This window comes from Argiope bruennichi, chromosome X2, assembly GCF_947563725.1.
Source record: "Argiope bruennichi chromosome X2, qqArgBrue1.1, whole genome shotgun sequence".
Lineage (NCBI taxonomy): Eukaryota > Metazoa > Arthropoda > Arachnida > Araneae > Araneidae > Argiope > Argiope bruennichi.
Genome location: NC_079163.1, coordinates 77346941 through 77361583, shown reverse-complemented (window position 1 = coordinate 77361583; position 14643 = coordinate 77346941). Strand labels below are relative to the sequence as shown.

General features: G+C 27.1%; 1 long non-coding RNA gene across 1 annotated transcript; it reads left to right on the top strand.

Moving 5' to 3' along the window:
* Nucleotides 1–11518: 11518 nt before the first annotated feature.
* Nucleotides 11519–12081, top strand: LOC129960461 (uncharacterized). Its single transcript, XR_008783593.1, has 3 exons — nucleotides 11519–11697; nucleotides 11811–11881; nucleotides 11966–12081. It is a non-coding gene; the product is annotated as an uncharacterized LOC129960461 (long non-coding RNA).
* Nucleotides 12082–14643: the final 2562 nt, after the last annotated feature.

Sequence of the window (14643 nt, the reverse complement as noted above, 5' to 3'; positions counted from 1 at the left end):
TTTTTTAAGCACAGGTGTACTAAAAGTATTTTATTATTATTTCCACTAAAGAAATTGAATGTCATCTGAACACATGACGTCAGAAACGAATTAGTGAAGAACAGAGCTAGTTTCTTCAGTCTGTATTGAAATGGAAAGATTAAACAAATTTACGTTATTCTAAGACCCGAGAGAAAGTCTATGAGCCCGGAATATATATATATATATATATATATATATATATATATATATATATATATATATATATATATATATATATATATATATATATATATATATAAGTTTTAAGAAAACAAATATATTTGAAGTAATGACACTGAGAAAAGGAATTTCGAAATTATTATTCGATATAAAGATAAAAATTTTAATCTGTGCTCTGTTTTCTTTACAATGATTTTAACATTCGGTTACCTAATAGTTTCCAAATAAACCATGCTAAACCGTGAAATCGATTCATATTTTTTTTTTCTCATAGAAAGTGACTGAATCACACACGGATCCAAATTCAAATGGTAAGAATTAGGAAGAAGTAATCGGTTTACATTTTTATTTTACCAATGACTGATATCAGACGAAAACATATTTTAGAAAGTTTATTACTTCAACAATGCACTTATACAGTGGATTTCCATGTAATGCTTTCACCTTCAAAACTAAAATCGATAAAAATAATTTTCTGTCATGAAAAATGTCAAAAACTGCTGCAGAAATTCAGGCATTGATATGCAAATTTATAGTAACTTATGTAACCATTATATTCCAATTAGATCATAAACTTAACTTTTCCACTGAGCATGCATTTGTAGCAATCCTGTAGTATTAAAAAAATCATAGTTCAAAATTAATATATCATATCAGTTACTTCATTTCCATATAGCATTGTTAAATAGTGCTAATGAACTGTCAAAACCATCGACATTCTCTATAAGATTTCTCGAAGTTTGGTAACAGTTCTAGCCAACACACACACTCATGCAATCTCGTGAAATTTTAAGAAGTAATAATACTAAATAATATTTTCTCCTACATACGAGCAATATAAAATAAAACTTCTATAATATTTTTCTTGACATTGGGCAATGTTATACAATACTAAATAACATTTAATTTTTTGACGATATTATGCAATATCAAAAGCTTAAACTAACTTTTTGGACATGGAAAAGAGCTTTAGACTATTTGCTAGCGACAATGTAAGTAATTGGTATAGCCTCTCTAGAAATATCTCTCCACATACTTTGTTATTTATCTTGTTACACTAATTTCAACCTGACTAGAGTTTCGAACGTGGGTTCGTTTGGCTACGTATCGGCAAAATGATCCAGATATCCAGATACAAACAATCCGGATGAATTCAATATAAATTCTGTGGTTGACAGTACTTAGTGCAACACATTTTTTAAGCGCATTTCTTTTATATATAAATTCAACACACTAAATTTTAAAAAAAATTTAAATAATTAAGAAAAAAGAGATATTAAATGGTTTATAAATGACTGATTCTTACAGAAATAGATCGAAAATAAATAAATAAATATGTGCGTCAATTATATTAGTATGAATATTTAATACTAAATAATATCACATTTCTTATACTTTATTCTTCTACTTGTCATTTTTTAGTTTTTAGCAATTATCTTTTAGAGCTTCAATATGTTCGAATGTCGTGTAGAAAATAATTTCTTTTTATTCAGTAATAATACGCAAAATGAGGTTATAAAGAATAAGTCAATTACATTTATTATACGTAACATGTTTATGTTCTTTCAATAAAATTTTTTAAAAATATTTATATACGCGTATTTAAGACATAAAAATAAAATTTCTGCATTTGAGTCATTTTAATAATTGTTCAAGATTAATAATAAAAATCAAAGCAAAAAAATACCGTCAACTCAATTAAGTTTTTGAAAATATACAATTTTAAAACATAATGACTGACAAGGGAAAAAGTATGAGGCTTTCAGAGGGAAATTTAGCCCCAAGGACATCGTAAAAGTTTAAGATGTTCCTGGAATCTGGATTCCATAATAAACAATGTATGTCTTTATGAATACTCAGCTACATGAGGTACAAGGAATGTTGTTGTTTCTTATGGCACTTGCCATGGACAAGCCCGCTGTTATAAAAACAGCGATTTTAAGGTGTGGGGGAGCGTCTCTTGTTGGTTGAGTAGCGCCAACTAAGGCCAAGAGTACGACTTTGCTACTCACGCATCACTCATTCGCTTGCACAACCTTTTTTTACAGGAAGGCACATTCGCACAACTCACAGATAGAACAGCCATGCCCAAACCTGGGCTCGAACGCAGGGCGACCAGATCACGGGGAAGACGTTCTACCCCTATGCCAGGAAGCCGGCGGTAAAGGGAATAATTCAATTTGATTCTTATCATCTGCCTTGAATAATTGAAGTACTAAATTTCAAACATGTGGACATATTCAAAAAAAAATATATATATATATTGATTTAAATAACGATATTCCGAATGATTTTGAAAAATATTTCCTTTTATAATTTAATGAATAAAGGCCTTTATTCAAAATTATATAAAAGATAAAAATTTGTAATCATTATAGCAATTTTTTTTATTTTATTTCTATATATTAACTAAACTAGCCGCCTTTGGCGACCAGCCGGTTCGCCAATCTTAATGTTCGTTAAATTTTTAATAATTAAATATTTTATGCAATTCCTACTTTAATAGCTTCTTCATCAAAATATTTTAAAACTTCACATTTTGATAGTCATATAATTCACTCATAATATTATAAACGCCTTCAGTCATAACGTAATATGTATCTCTCTAATTTTCTGTTAGCTCCCGTAGAATTTATACTTTAAATTAAAGTGGAAACGATTAATCTGTAATTAATATAATAATATTTTTTACTGAAACAATATTCCGTAATATGATTACTGAAAACTTTTAACTTAACTTCTTTTTACTTTTTCCGTAATATGATTACTGAAAACAGTCACTGAGCGTTTAAACTTTATGAGCATTAAAGAATATCTTTCTTAATTTATGTAATATTTCAAGAATTTGTCAACAAAATTTTCTCAGATTCATCATGACCAGATCGAATAATTAACAATGTTTACTTTTAAATGCATCAAACACTAAGAAAATAAAACGAATCGTTTAAAATAATCGATTGAAAACAGGTTAAAAAAAACTACTTAAAAAACGATTGACTTAAAACTATAATCATATACAAAAAATATATTACTAACATAAATGCACTTTAATTACACAAGCATGCAACTAATCTAAAAAAATTTAAATCATCCGTTGATAATGGTTGTCATGTCAACAATCAGAACACAATGCGCATGCGTGAATTATCAACGCCAGTTACGGTAACGCAAATGCGTGAGTTTTTCGACGCCAGTTGGGGTAGCGCTATGCAGATTAGAAATTTTTAATTTCCTTTATTCTGTTTTATTTTGATTCAAAAACACTTCAAAATGAATCTGAAAGATCGATTAATTAAAAATGTTTAATTTTAAGTGCATAAAACATTAAGAAAATAAACAGAATCGTTTGATATAATCAGCCAAAAATTCTTAAGCCTAGCCTCATTACTGTTGGGGAAAAAAACTGAACCCTTACTCCTTTGTCGGTGGGGAAAATGAAAAGATTTTTTTGGCGGGAAAGTTAGTTTTTAATTAATAATTAAAATTCTAATTAAAAATTCAAAAAAAGGGACCCCAGGTGCACATTCCCGGCCTCCAAGATATACATGTACCAAATTTGGTAGCTGTAGGCCAAATGGTCTTTGTTGTAGAGCGCCAACACGCACGCACACACACACACACACATTGAGCTTTATATATAAGTATAGATAACCTTGTTTTTAGTTTCTTGTTTTTAAACTGATTATGCAAAATAAAGTAAATAAAGCTTAATTGAAATACTGATAAAGGAATGTTTCCTCAATTTCATAAATGTAAATAAAAGAAAAATGGGAGAACTGGATTAATTTTTATGAAAAAATATAAAAATAGAGCAATACAATTGCAGCTAATGCTTACTTTAAAGAAAACTGATGTTTGGAATCAACACAATATATATGTTTTTTATTTTTAAAGGGAAACCTTTTTTATATTTCATACCACATCAATATTCATTTCATAAACAAACAATATATAATTTTTACGCTATATTTTTGAAGGATTCATCTTTCAATTTCTGTACCTAGTAATTTAATATTTGAATGTTTTATTACAATGAGAAAACATTTCATTTCTCTGGTAAATAATTGAAACTTTAAAAAAAAATTATAACAATTCCTATATTCCCAATTAATAATTACCATTGTTGCTGTTTGTAAGAATTCCTGAAAATATTAAATATTTCTAATAAGGTATATAATTCTTTTGTTTGTTGAATAACTTATTTTTGTATAGTTAAAAGTTTGTTTCTGAAGTTCTTTAATCTGAATTTATTTATTTAGAATTTCCATGGAAAGTAATTGTATGAATATGCATTTTTGTATACTAAAACATCCTATTTTTATTCAGATGTTTCTTTGTGTACTTATCTTAAATATTACATTATCTCTATATCATATAATTAAAATAATTCAAAATTCATTTACAAAATGAAATCAGTTTCAGAAACATTTATTAAATAATGATAAGCATTGTAGCTGAAGTGAATGATAGCTGACATAACTTGATACGTACATGCAGTTTATTAGTAAAGAAATGAAAAACTGAAACGATTATTGTAACCATTTTTTATTATCATATCTTCAATAATTTATATAAAAAAAGATTAAATTTCATTTAGCATACAAATGAGTTAATATTTTTTTATTATCCGATTAGAGGAGCTTATTACTGGCTCGTTCACTTACCGTTTTTACGATATCCTTAAGAAAAGAAATAAAATCATTTAATTGAAAATTCAATGAAGGTAACAAATGTTATTCCGTACAACATTTTTCTTAGTAAACAGTCAGATAAAGAATCGGAATTCATTCAAAACGAAAAGTAATAATTATCCGTGTGCACCTCCAAGTATTTTTCCAAACTTCTTTATAATTAAAAAAAAAAGCAGAATTTTAGTATGTTATATTAATCAGTTATCCGTTAAAACGTTTGTAATTAATCATTTTCAAATAAAATATCTTATTTCTGAGAATTGCCACCGTGCACAGTAATACAAAATTCAAACATAGGATCGTGATACTTTATCCGTTGGAACGTATCAAATTTATTGTATGCATTAAAAAATAATTGTGGGAAATGATATCTTATTCCTGAGGAACGTTTTCGGATAGGATCATAAATAATTCGAACATTCGGATTCGAAACGTAACGCAAATGCGTGAGTTTTTCTACGCCAGTTGGGGTAACGCTATGCAGATTAGAAATTTTTCATTTCCTTTATTCTGTTTTATTTTAATTCAAAAGTACTTCAGAATGAATCTGAAAGATCGATTAATTAACAATGTTTAATTTTAAATGCATCAAACATTAAGAAAATAAATAGAATCGTTTCAAATAATCAGCCGAAACATCTTAAGCCTAGCCTCATGACTGTTGGGGAGAAAAACTGAAGCCGTACTCATTTGGCGGTGGGGAAAATGAAAAGATTTTTTTGGCGGGAAAGTTAGTTTTTAATTAATAATTAAAATTCTAATTAAAAATTCAAAAAAGGGCTATCCTATCTTTTAAGTTAGATCAAACTGCACACGGTGTGCAAATTTGATTAAAATCGGTTAAGTAGTTTAGGAGTCCATCTCGGACAAACAACGTGACACGTAATTTATATATATTAAGATAGTAAAATCATGCTAAATTCCCTTGCTAAACTGATTCTTAAAGATAGAACTTTTTGATGAATGTTTAATAATTGCTTACATAAAAAAAATAAAAGTTGTTAAATATGCGCCAAATGTTCTTCTTAGATTTATAAAAAAATATTTTATGTATGAATTTTACTCTAAATCAAAAATCAGAATATGGTATAAAATTATGTCATTAAATATGGTTACATATACTTTTATTTTACTTGTTAAGGTAGATAATTTTTATGACGATAGGGAAAATATGATTAATGATTATGACTAAAGTTAACAAATTTATTATTTCGAAAATAATCTATACGGCATATCTAGAGTAAATAAATAAAAATATTTAAAAAAATGGAAGTTGAAAACAATAGAAAATTACTACATGAATTTTCAAGATAAAGATTTAATTGCATGGTTATAAAATTGAAAGTGAAATAAAGATTCTCAAAGTGTTAACTATGCATATATTAAAACAAGCTTCGTTTGAATATCACAAAGAATTTTATTTTGTTAAAAAAATATACAATGTGAATTAATTCTAATTAAAATCATTGAAGTAACTATAATCTGTTCAAACAATTACAAAAGATGTTTAAATGTATTTCATGAAAAAGACAAGAAAAATTCCTAAATCAGTAATTGTAAAAAAAAAGTATATAAAAATATTTGCTAATACATGGAAGCGGAACTGAAATTATTAATAGCAGGATATGAAGATTTACAAAGATCTTTTTATAAAAACGTTTGCATATATTTTAAAAATACAACATGTGCATATTGAAATTTAAATATTTACTATCATACATGTCAATACACCTGTAAAGGATGCACAAACATAAAAAAAGAGTTACAAGGTTTCTTCTTCTTCTTGATGCTGCCTTTCTAAAATGAAGTCAGGAAACAAAAAAAAGCAATATTTCTGCAGCATTTTGTTGCATTACCCCCATCCAACATCAGATGCCCATTATATTAAAATTTCGACTTGTAATTTTTGCGCAGTTGATCCTCAGTTGGACAGTCTAGATATATTTAATCTCCAATTCAATCATGGGCTTATTAGTTTCCTAAAAAGAAAAGCAAAATTTATATTAATATTTTAATATATTTATATATAAATTATATTTAGAATATTTTGCATATTCCCCATAGTGTTCAATGTTATGCATTCTAAACTTTTTCCGTATATTTCTGAATGTGACATAATATCTGGAAATTACCAAACTAATCACGAAAATCTCAAGAAAATATCTTCATGTGGAGAAAATTGCAGTTAATGAAAAGAAGGACTTGGCATTTTTGAAGTTTCGGAAATTATTACCAAATTGTGCTAATATTTAAAAAAAATCTATTTACAAATTTTCAAAAAAAAAAAAAAAAAAAAAAAAAAAGCAATATTTTTCTGTGTCATCAAAAGAAATTTAACATAGAAAAATGCTCAGCTTATAATGTTCGTCAATAAAAATAAAAATATTTACACTGCATAAGAATCGTATCTGTAAACAAAAATAATGTAACTGCTTTAGAACACCTTCTCGTACTCTTGTTATTAGGTTATGAAAGGTTGAACGGATATGAAAAATTTACCATTAATCACTGATTAAAAAAAATAGGTTATGAAAGGTTGAACGGATATGAAAAATTTACCATTAATCAGTGATTAAAAAAAACTTCCAGACATACTTTTTACAGTAACTACGAAATACAAATTAAAAAACAAACAAACATTTGGACGGTTGTTGATGCCTGTGACTACTTGGGAATAAACCTTAAAGTTTGATAAATTTTAAAATGAGAAAAATTAATCGAAAAACATCAAACAATTTACAGTATTAAATTTGAATCGAAAATTACATTTTAAAAATAAGAAAAAAGGGCAAAATTTAAAAAAAAAAAAATTTATAAGAAGAAAAATACAAATGCCTATCAACAATAATATTGACATATAATTGAAAAAAATATTTAGATTGAGAAGAAAATTTATACACAAAAACAAAATGTATGCTTAAAAGCAAACATACTGCTCATGTAAATTTTTATGATTCCTTGTTCAACAATAATAATAAGTTATTCAATTCTTCGTTGCAATTCTAAAATACGAGAGAGCTAAAAAGCGCAAAATTGTTGGAATTATTCAGATCAAAATTGTAATTCTAGTGCCAGTGGAATGTGCAGCAAAATTAATTGAGGTCGGTTGTGGCTGTTAAATTCTATTCAATAGTTTCTCATTTGAAGAGAACAAGATATTAGAATTAGTCCTATTTTAAAAACGAAGTAGTTTTTTTTCTTTATGAGTTCCTCGACAGACTGAGAGCCCTCAAAAAGGGGAATAAGAAGCTTCCAATAAGGTGGTTGGTTCTCGCTTCGCTGGTTGATAAAGAAAAGGCGTCAGGTTAAATTATCTCCTCTTCTACGAATGAGCAGATTTCATTATTTATTTACTCTTTATGAAAAAAATTAACTTATCATAATAAAGATTAGCTTATCATAAATCATAAAGAGAGAAAGAAAATCTAACCGAAAGAAAAACGGGCATTTGAAAAACTTGATGAAACAATGAAATTTTAATGAAATTTCATTTATAAAACTTTACTGATACAAATCATATTAAAATATTTTTAAAAATTTGGTAAAATTACAGGAAAATTTCACAAAGACTAAATTGAAATCATTGACAAAATTGTTTTTGGAATTTTAAAATGATATAAAAATTATTTTTGTCTGATAATATTTTCAGAAGTTTTCATTAAGAAACATTGGAAATTCGCTTACATTTTAAGCAATTCAAATTAATTTTAAACTTCCAAAAAAAAATCCTTCTAATGCTCATTTTTTCTTTCCAAAATATACTTTGCTAAATATACTTTAGTTATTTAAATTAAACGCTGTGCCTTATAATGCACCAACAGATAGGTAAATAACAAACACAACATTTAATATTAATAGAGAAAATTGCACAGTAGGTATAAAATAGAGTCCTGTACTTCCACATAAAAGGCATCATAAGAACATAGGAGAAAAATGTTTAAAAAACAAATCTTTCAAATCATTTTGAAAGTTTTTAATGAAATTTCTACTAAGCTTGCTCCGATAGTTTTATACATTATGGCTTTAACCACTTCTTCTTCCAGCACTTAATCTTCATTAATCTGGAGAATAAGAGTGAAAAAAATCTTATTATTTTTCTCAATGGAACTAATTAATTCCTCAATTTTGAGCCTCTTGATAATGGCACCTAGGGCATATATACCCTACCTTCCCTACCTTAGTTACGCCACTGTTTTGGATTCAATACAAACGTGTAGTCCAATTTGAGAAAACTGACTATAAAATTTTAAATTATGATATTGAATTATGAAATATATTGAAAAACTTAATATATTTTTTTTTCATTTAGTTAGTACTTTTAAATTGTGTTGAAATACGGAAAATAAAATTTTTAATTATAAATCAGAAAAAGTGCGCAAAGCGCCGAAAACAATGAAATCATAATGTATATATATAAAAGAAATTTCTTAAACATTCATTAAAAATTAAAATTTATTATGAATGTGATTAAATTTGCATGGTATTAAAGTGTTTATAACCAGTTTTTCCCGTTTGTACGATCCTTTCTGTGATTTTCAGATTCTTGAGAAAAAATATATTCATTTTTTACATGTTAAAACACTATTAAATGTGCCCATTTTAAAAATTTCTTTTATTTTTATTATTGAAGTATGATTCATCTTTCACGATTATGAAAAGCTCTATTAAGCTAAAATGTATACTGTGAACATATAATTATTACATTATTATTAATATATGGATAAACTCTATTACTGCGTTGAAAATTTCCAGTAATTTTATATGACATTAAATAATGACTATTATTTCTGCATACCATCATGGAAGTTTAAATAAAAATATTTGTCTATTTCATTATTCCAGAATCATAACTGTTTTAAAAGATTAACATTCGAAGCTATTTGTTATATTCATGCAAACGCTTACGAAATTAAATATCAAAATATACCAGAAATATGCCAGAATTTAAGGCAAAATACTCATCACACAAGGAAATATAGCCGAAATTGCATCGTGAACTCTCAAATTTTGTAGGTATTCGATTTCCAGTAACGGTTGTGTAGAATAAACGAACGAACTGTAACTTTCCTCTCGAAGTTTATTCGTACTTAAATTTGAAAATTAAGCTGAATTAGTTAATTACAGTCAGTACTTAAAATGCTATCTTCAAGACTAATATTTGTTCTTCGTATTTCTTTTAAGCTTTTATAACTTATTTTATTCTTAAAATTTCGCCTCGAACTGAGTCTCTACTAATGTCATTTAAATATTTATTAATTTAAGAAGAGGCAAATTACCTAAAAATTTTCTGTAACGGCACTTTGCTTCAAAGCAATATATTAAATCATACAGATATAGACAAAAATTTCTACATTAACAGCAAGAAAAACAAAAGAAACGGAACTAAAATTCGCTTTAATAAAACAACACATACCTGAAATAACTATTTTTGTTCTGGCCGACGACAGCGACTAGTCGATTTTTGCAGCAATCCATTGTTGTGTATTCTATTATCCATATATTTATGGATTCGTTCCGTTTTAGGGCTCCACTAAATCAATTGACAAACGATGAAAAAAGCGCGATTTAACTTTATTTACGATAAAATCTGGATGGGTGGTATAATACTCAAGAGTTATCGATGGTTAAAAGTATAAAATTTCTCAGTTCTTATTTCAATAAGAATCACCTACATCGAGCGTAATTTGTTTTGGTATGAATAAAAATTTGATTGGACAAATAAACTAATTTTAGATGACATTATTTAATTATTTTTGCACATATTTGATGATTTACTGAAACATGATTTAGTAATATAAAATTTGTTAATTATTGATGCCAGGGTTGAAGATCATTTCTGTAATCAACTTTATATTTAATTTTGTATTTATCACATTTTATACTTTAGCAAAATTATGTTGAACATAATTTTTTATATCGATCCAAAATTTCCTATTTTATTTTTTAAGCACGTTCTTGCACTTTTGATGTTGTATTAATGAATATTACTACTGACTGTGTAGTTAAAAAGCATAATAAAACATTTTTGATAAATGTAATAATGAATATTTATATTTTTACAAATAAAACGTTTGTTAATAATAGCAAGAAATGACTGTATCAGAAATAAAAAAAGTATTGATAATTAAATCCAGAAATAGTGAAATGTAAATAAAAATTTTCTATCACTATAGAGTGTTATCACTGTCATTTCTAGAATCTCAAAATTAGATTTTCTATGACTTTCTCCTTTTTCTAGTAAATATGTATGAGAAAGTATGGACTAACGCAAATCATTTCGCTCGTTTTCTTCCAATTCTTCAAAATTGCAACGAATTTCTAGGTAAACTTCATTTTAAGCGTTTCTGTCTTAAAATATATCGAGAGTTTTATCCTACAAAAAACGGCTTTTCTTGGAATAAAGCAATAAAAATTTTATTATCAATGTTTAGATAACTTAAGTTCATAATAATAAAAAAAAAAACTGTCGATACTAAAACAATTGTGTTACAAGCAGACATGTAAAACTCACCGTGAAAAAGCAACTCTAGATGTTACAAAAACCGCTGTGTCTGCAAGTTATTTGCATTTGAGCATGTACGTCTGCAGTTGGCCGGCGACGTCTAGACAACGTCTACTCGTCCGTTGACGGCGCATTTATTTTTCCGTTCAATGAGTAAACTTTCATTTACTTCAATGCTTTACTGTAGGTACAGCGGCGAAGCTAAAATTTCCGCATCGGGAAAAATCCGCTGTGTATGTGTAACCAGCCTTAGTTCGATTTTTGGCGAGCGCAAATGAGCATGACTTTTCTCTTTTCCCTCGAGTACAATTAATTTTCATTTATTTATAATTAATTTTGTTGTTTTGTAATTATTTAATGTAACATTTATATGTAATTAAATTCATTTGCAAGTACACTAGCTTCTTTCTATTTAGATTTTGTCATTTGCTGAATTTTCAACTAGTCAATTACACGTTGCTATATAAAAGAAAGTGGCACCCCAACGGTATGCCTCAAAAAGTTAAAATTGTTCAAAATAAAAAAGTTTAAATTGTTCCTTGCCGAACCCAAGCTCAATTTTTTCTTTCAGCTTTTCCGGTGTCGATGTAAGAAACCACCACTCTGGCGATATGTTAACATTTTAAATTGCCCCCCCCCCCCGCAAGTGAACGATTTTCAGTGCTTTATCGTAAATCAACTCCGCTGTAAGTAAAAGAAGATTTTTTTATATATATAAAGTTTCATTAATTATGGAAGTTTTTAAAAATATTAAAGTATTAACGAAACCGATACTTAAGTAAAGTTATATGTTGACAGTCTAGAAATCATCAGTGTTGTAAATTAATAAATTAAATCATCACAGTCTGCGATATTTCAGTTAGGATAAAGTAAAAATATATACATCTATAATTATATGGTACATCCATATCTTCAAAAAAAAAAGTAGTTATTTAATAGTGTTATTGAAATTTGAAAAAATGGTTGTATGTATTTTGATTTTATTTGTAAGCATATTCAAATTTAATTCTTACTTAATAACTGAAAACACATCTTGTTGTCTATATATAATAACATAAAGTTTTTAATTTACTGTAAAAGTATAACTATAAAGTTTTCATTTTACTATACAGATTAAAGAACTCTAAATCTCGAGAAGTTTCGAGAAAATACAAGTATATATATAAGAAATATAAAGTTTTTAATTTACCCAGAGAAATTGCTTCGAAATGAAAGTGTCCTTGAACAAAAATGAATCACTCGTAATGTTTTCTTATTTTAATAGGTGATTCATCAGGTAGTTTTATTTTAGGTGATTCATGTTTGAGTGAGAGAGTGTTTATTTTATCGAAATGAGTAATGCATAGAAATGAGCGGTGTCTTTCAATCTTTCTATTTTGCTATTTTAACTCTTATTTCGCATTATTGCGTTATAAGCGTTATTGTAAATTGTTTTCATAATCAATTTAAGAGCAAAAGGTAAATATGTATAGCAATAATAATAATAATAATAAAAAGTGAAATAGATGTTTGAAGAGTAACATAAGATTAAAAGTTTTCAGAATAAAATTGAGACAATGTATATACAGAATGTTGAATATATGCCCAGTTGTTATTGAAATTTAATAAAACTCTCAATGCTTAAGGTTTTTCATATAAATAAAGCTGTCTTAGGGTTGATTTTTTTTTATTTTTTATAAACTTGCCATTATTAAATTATAGAATAATTAATGTTGGAATCATTATTAATTTCCTTAGACTTGGTACGGAAAAAAATGCACCGCCCATTGCAAAAAAAAAAAAAAAAAAAAAAAAAAAAAAACCCACCATATTTTAAAGAAAATGTTCAATTTGTACCAGAAAGAAAATTTAAACCTCCTAGGAAAGTTAAACAGATCAAAAATACCATTTTTAACCGTTGTAAATTTACTAATTCTAGATACGAAAGAAAATCTTCTGTTCATTGCTATGGTTGTGGATACCCCAATTTCATCCAGTCAAAGTGGGAAAAGTGTAATAAGTTAAAAGAAAAAATTAAAACTGTAATCAATTGTGTAAAGTTGTATGTGGCTGAATCAACTGATCAAATAGCCAGTTCCATATTTTTAATAGTTTATTGACAACGTGCAGATTTTTGCGCTGATAAAGAAACATCAATTTCCATTATGGGAGAAAGTTTCTATAAATTGTTGGAAAATTGAGGATTTAAATTTACTGAGGTAATTAAGAACGTGGATGTAAATGAGAAGATTAATTTTAAAAAACGGCATGATTTGATGAACCTTCCAGAATATAATTATTCACTCATCAAAATTGTAAGCATATTTTCCATATCATATAATCATATTAAATCGAAGAAAACGACAAAATCTGTAAAATTCGTTCCCAAGTACCCTAACTAGCCCTATATCAGCTACTAAATGAAGCATCCATTAGTAAAATTTAGTTAGAATTACTGCTGGTTCATCTTTTAAGAAACGAGTAGTGCTAAAAGACTCAACTTTCAAAAATTGAAAGACATGCTGTAAGAAACCCCAGAACTTTTATATCCATTACTAGTTATTAAATTTCTTGTATTTAAATTAAATTGAAGGAGATAAGATTCGATATTTAAACTGTTTTAAAACATGGCGCATAAGAAATAAAGTGGCTAAATTCTGCAAATAATTTTTTCTCTTCATCGATATTGTTTCGACTTTCAGTAACCATTATTTAAGACAAATAATTTAGATATAAAAGTATTCCCGATTTTTCTAGATGTTATTTTTAGTTAACCTGCCATGAGATCATTATTAAATGAATGTTGTTGTTTCTTTACCAGCAACTTTAGAGAAATTATGCATTAATTTATGCAACTTATTGAATATAATATTCACTGAGTCAGTAATTTTTACAATTTATTCCTTACCAAATATTTTATTGATAACATCTCGCATTGAACAGTTTGATTTAACGCGCATGTGTAGCATGTTTCTTTCAAACTTCATGCTTGAATTCGATTCCATGAGAAGCACATAGATGATGCATATAAATTTCATTGTCAATGCAGCTAAAACTTTTACAATAAGACAATTTGTTACCAGTCTCTTGAGTCTTTCTAGTTATTGCTTCTAAAAATACAAACCGTGTAAGAACCTTGTGAATCACACTACGGCCAAAAATTTCCCAAATAGTCTGAGCTGAAACCCAATAGAATTTAGCCCAGTAAAATTATGCTTATGTTAAGTACAATATTTTTTCAAACTGACAAGGTTTCAGTTCTCGTTTAAA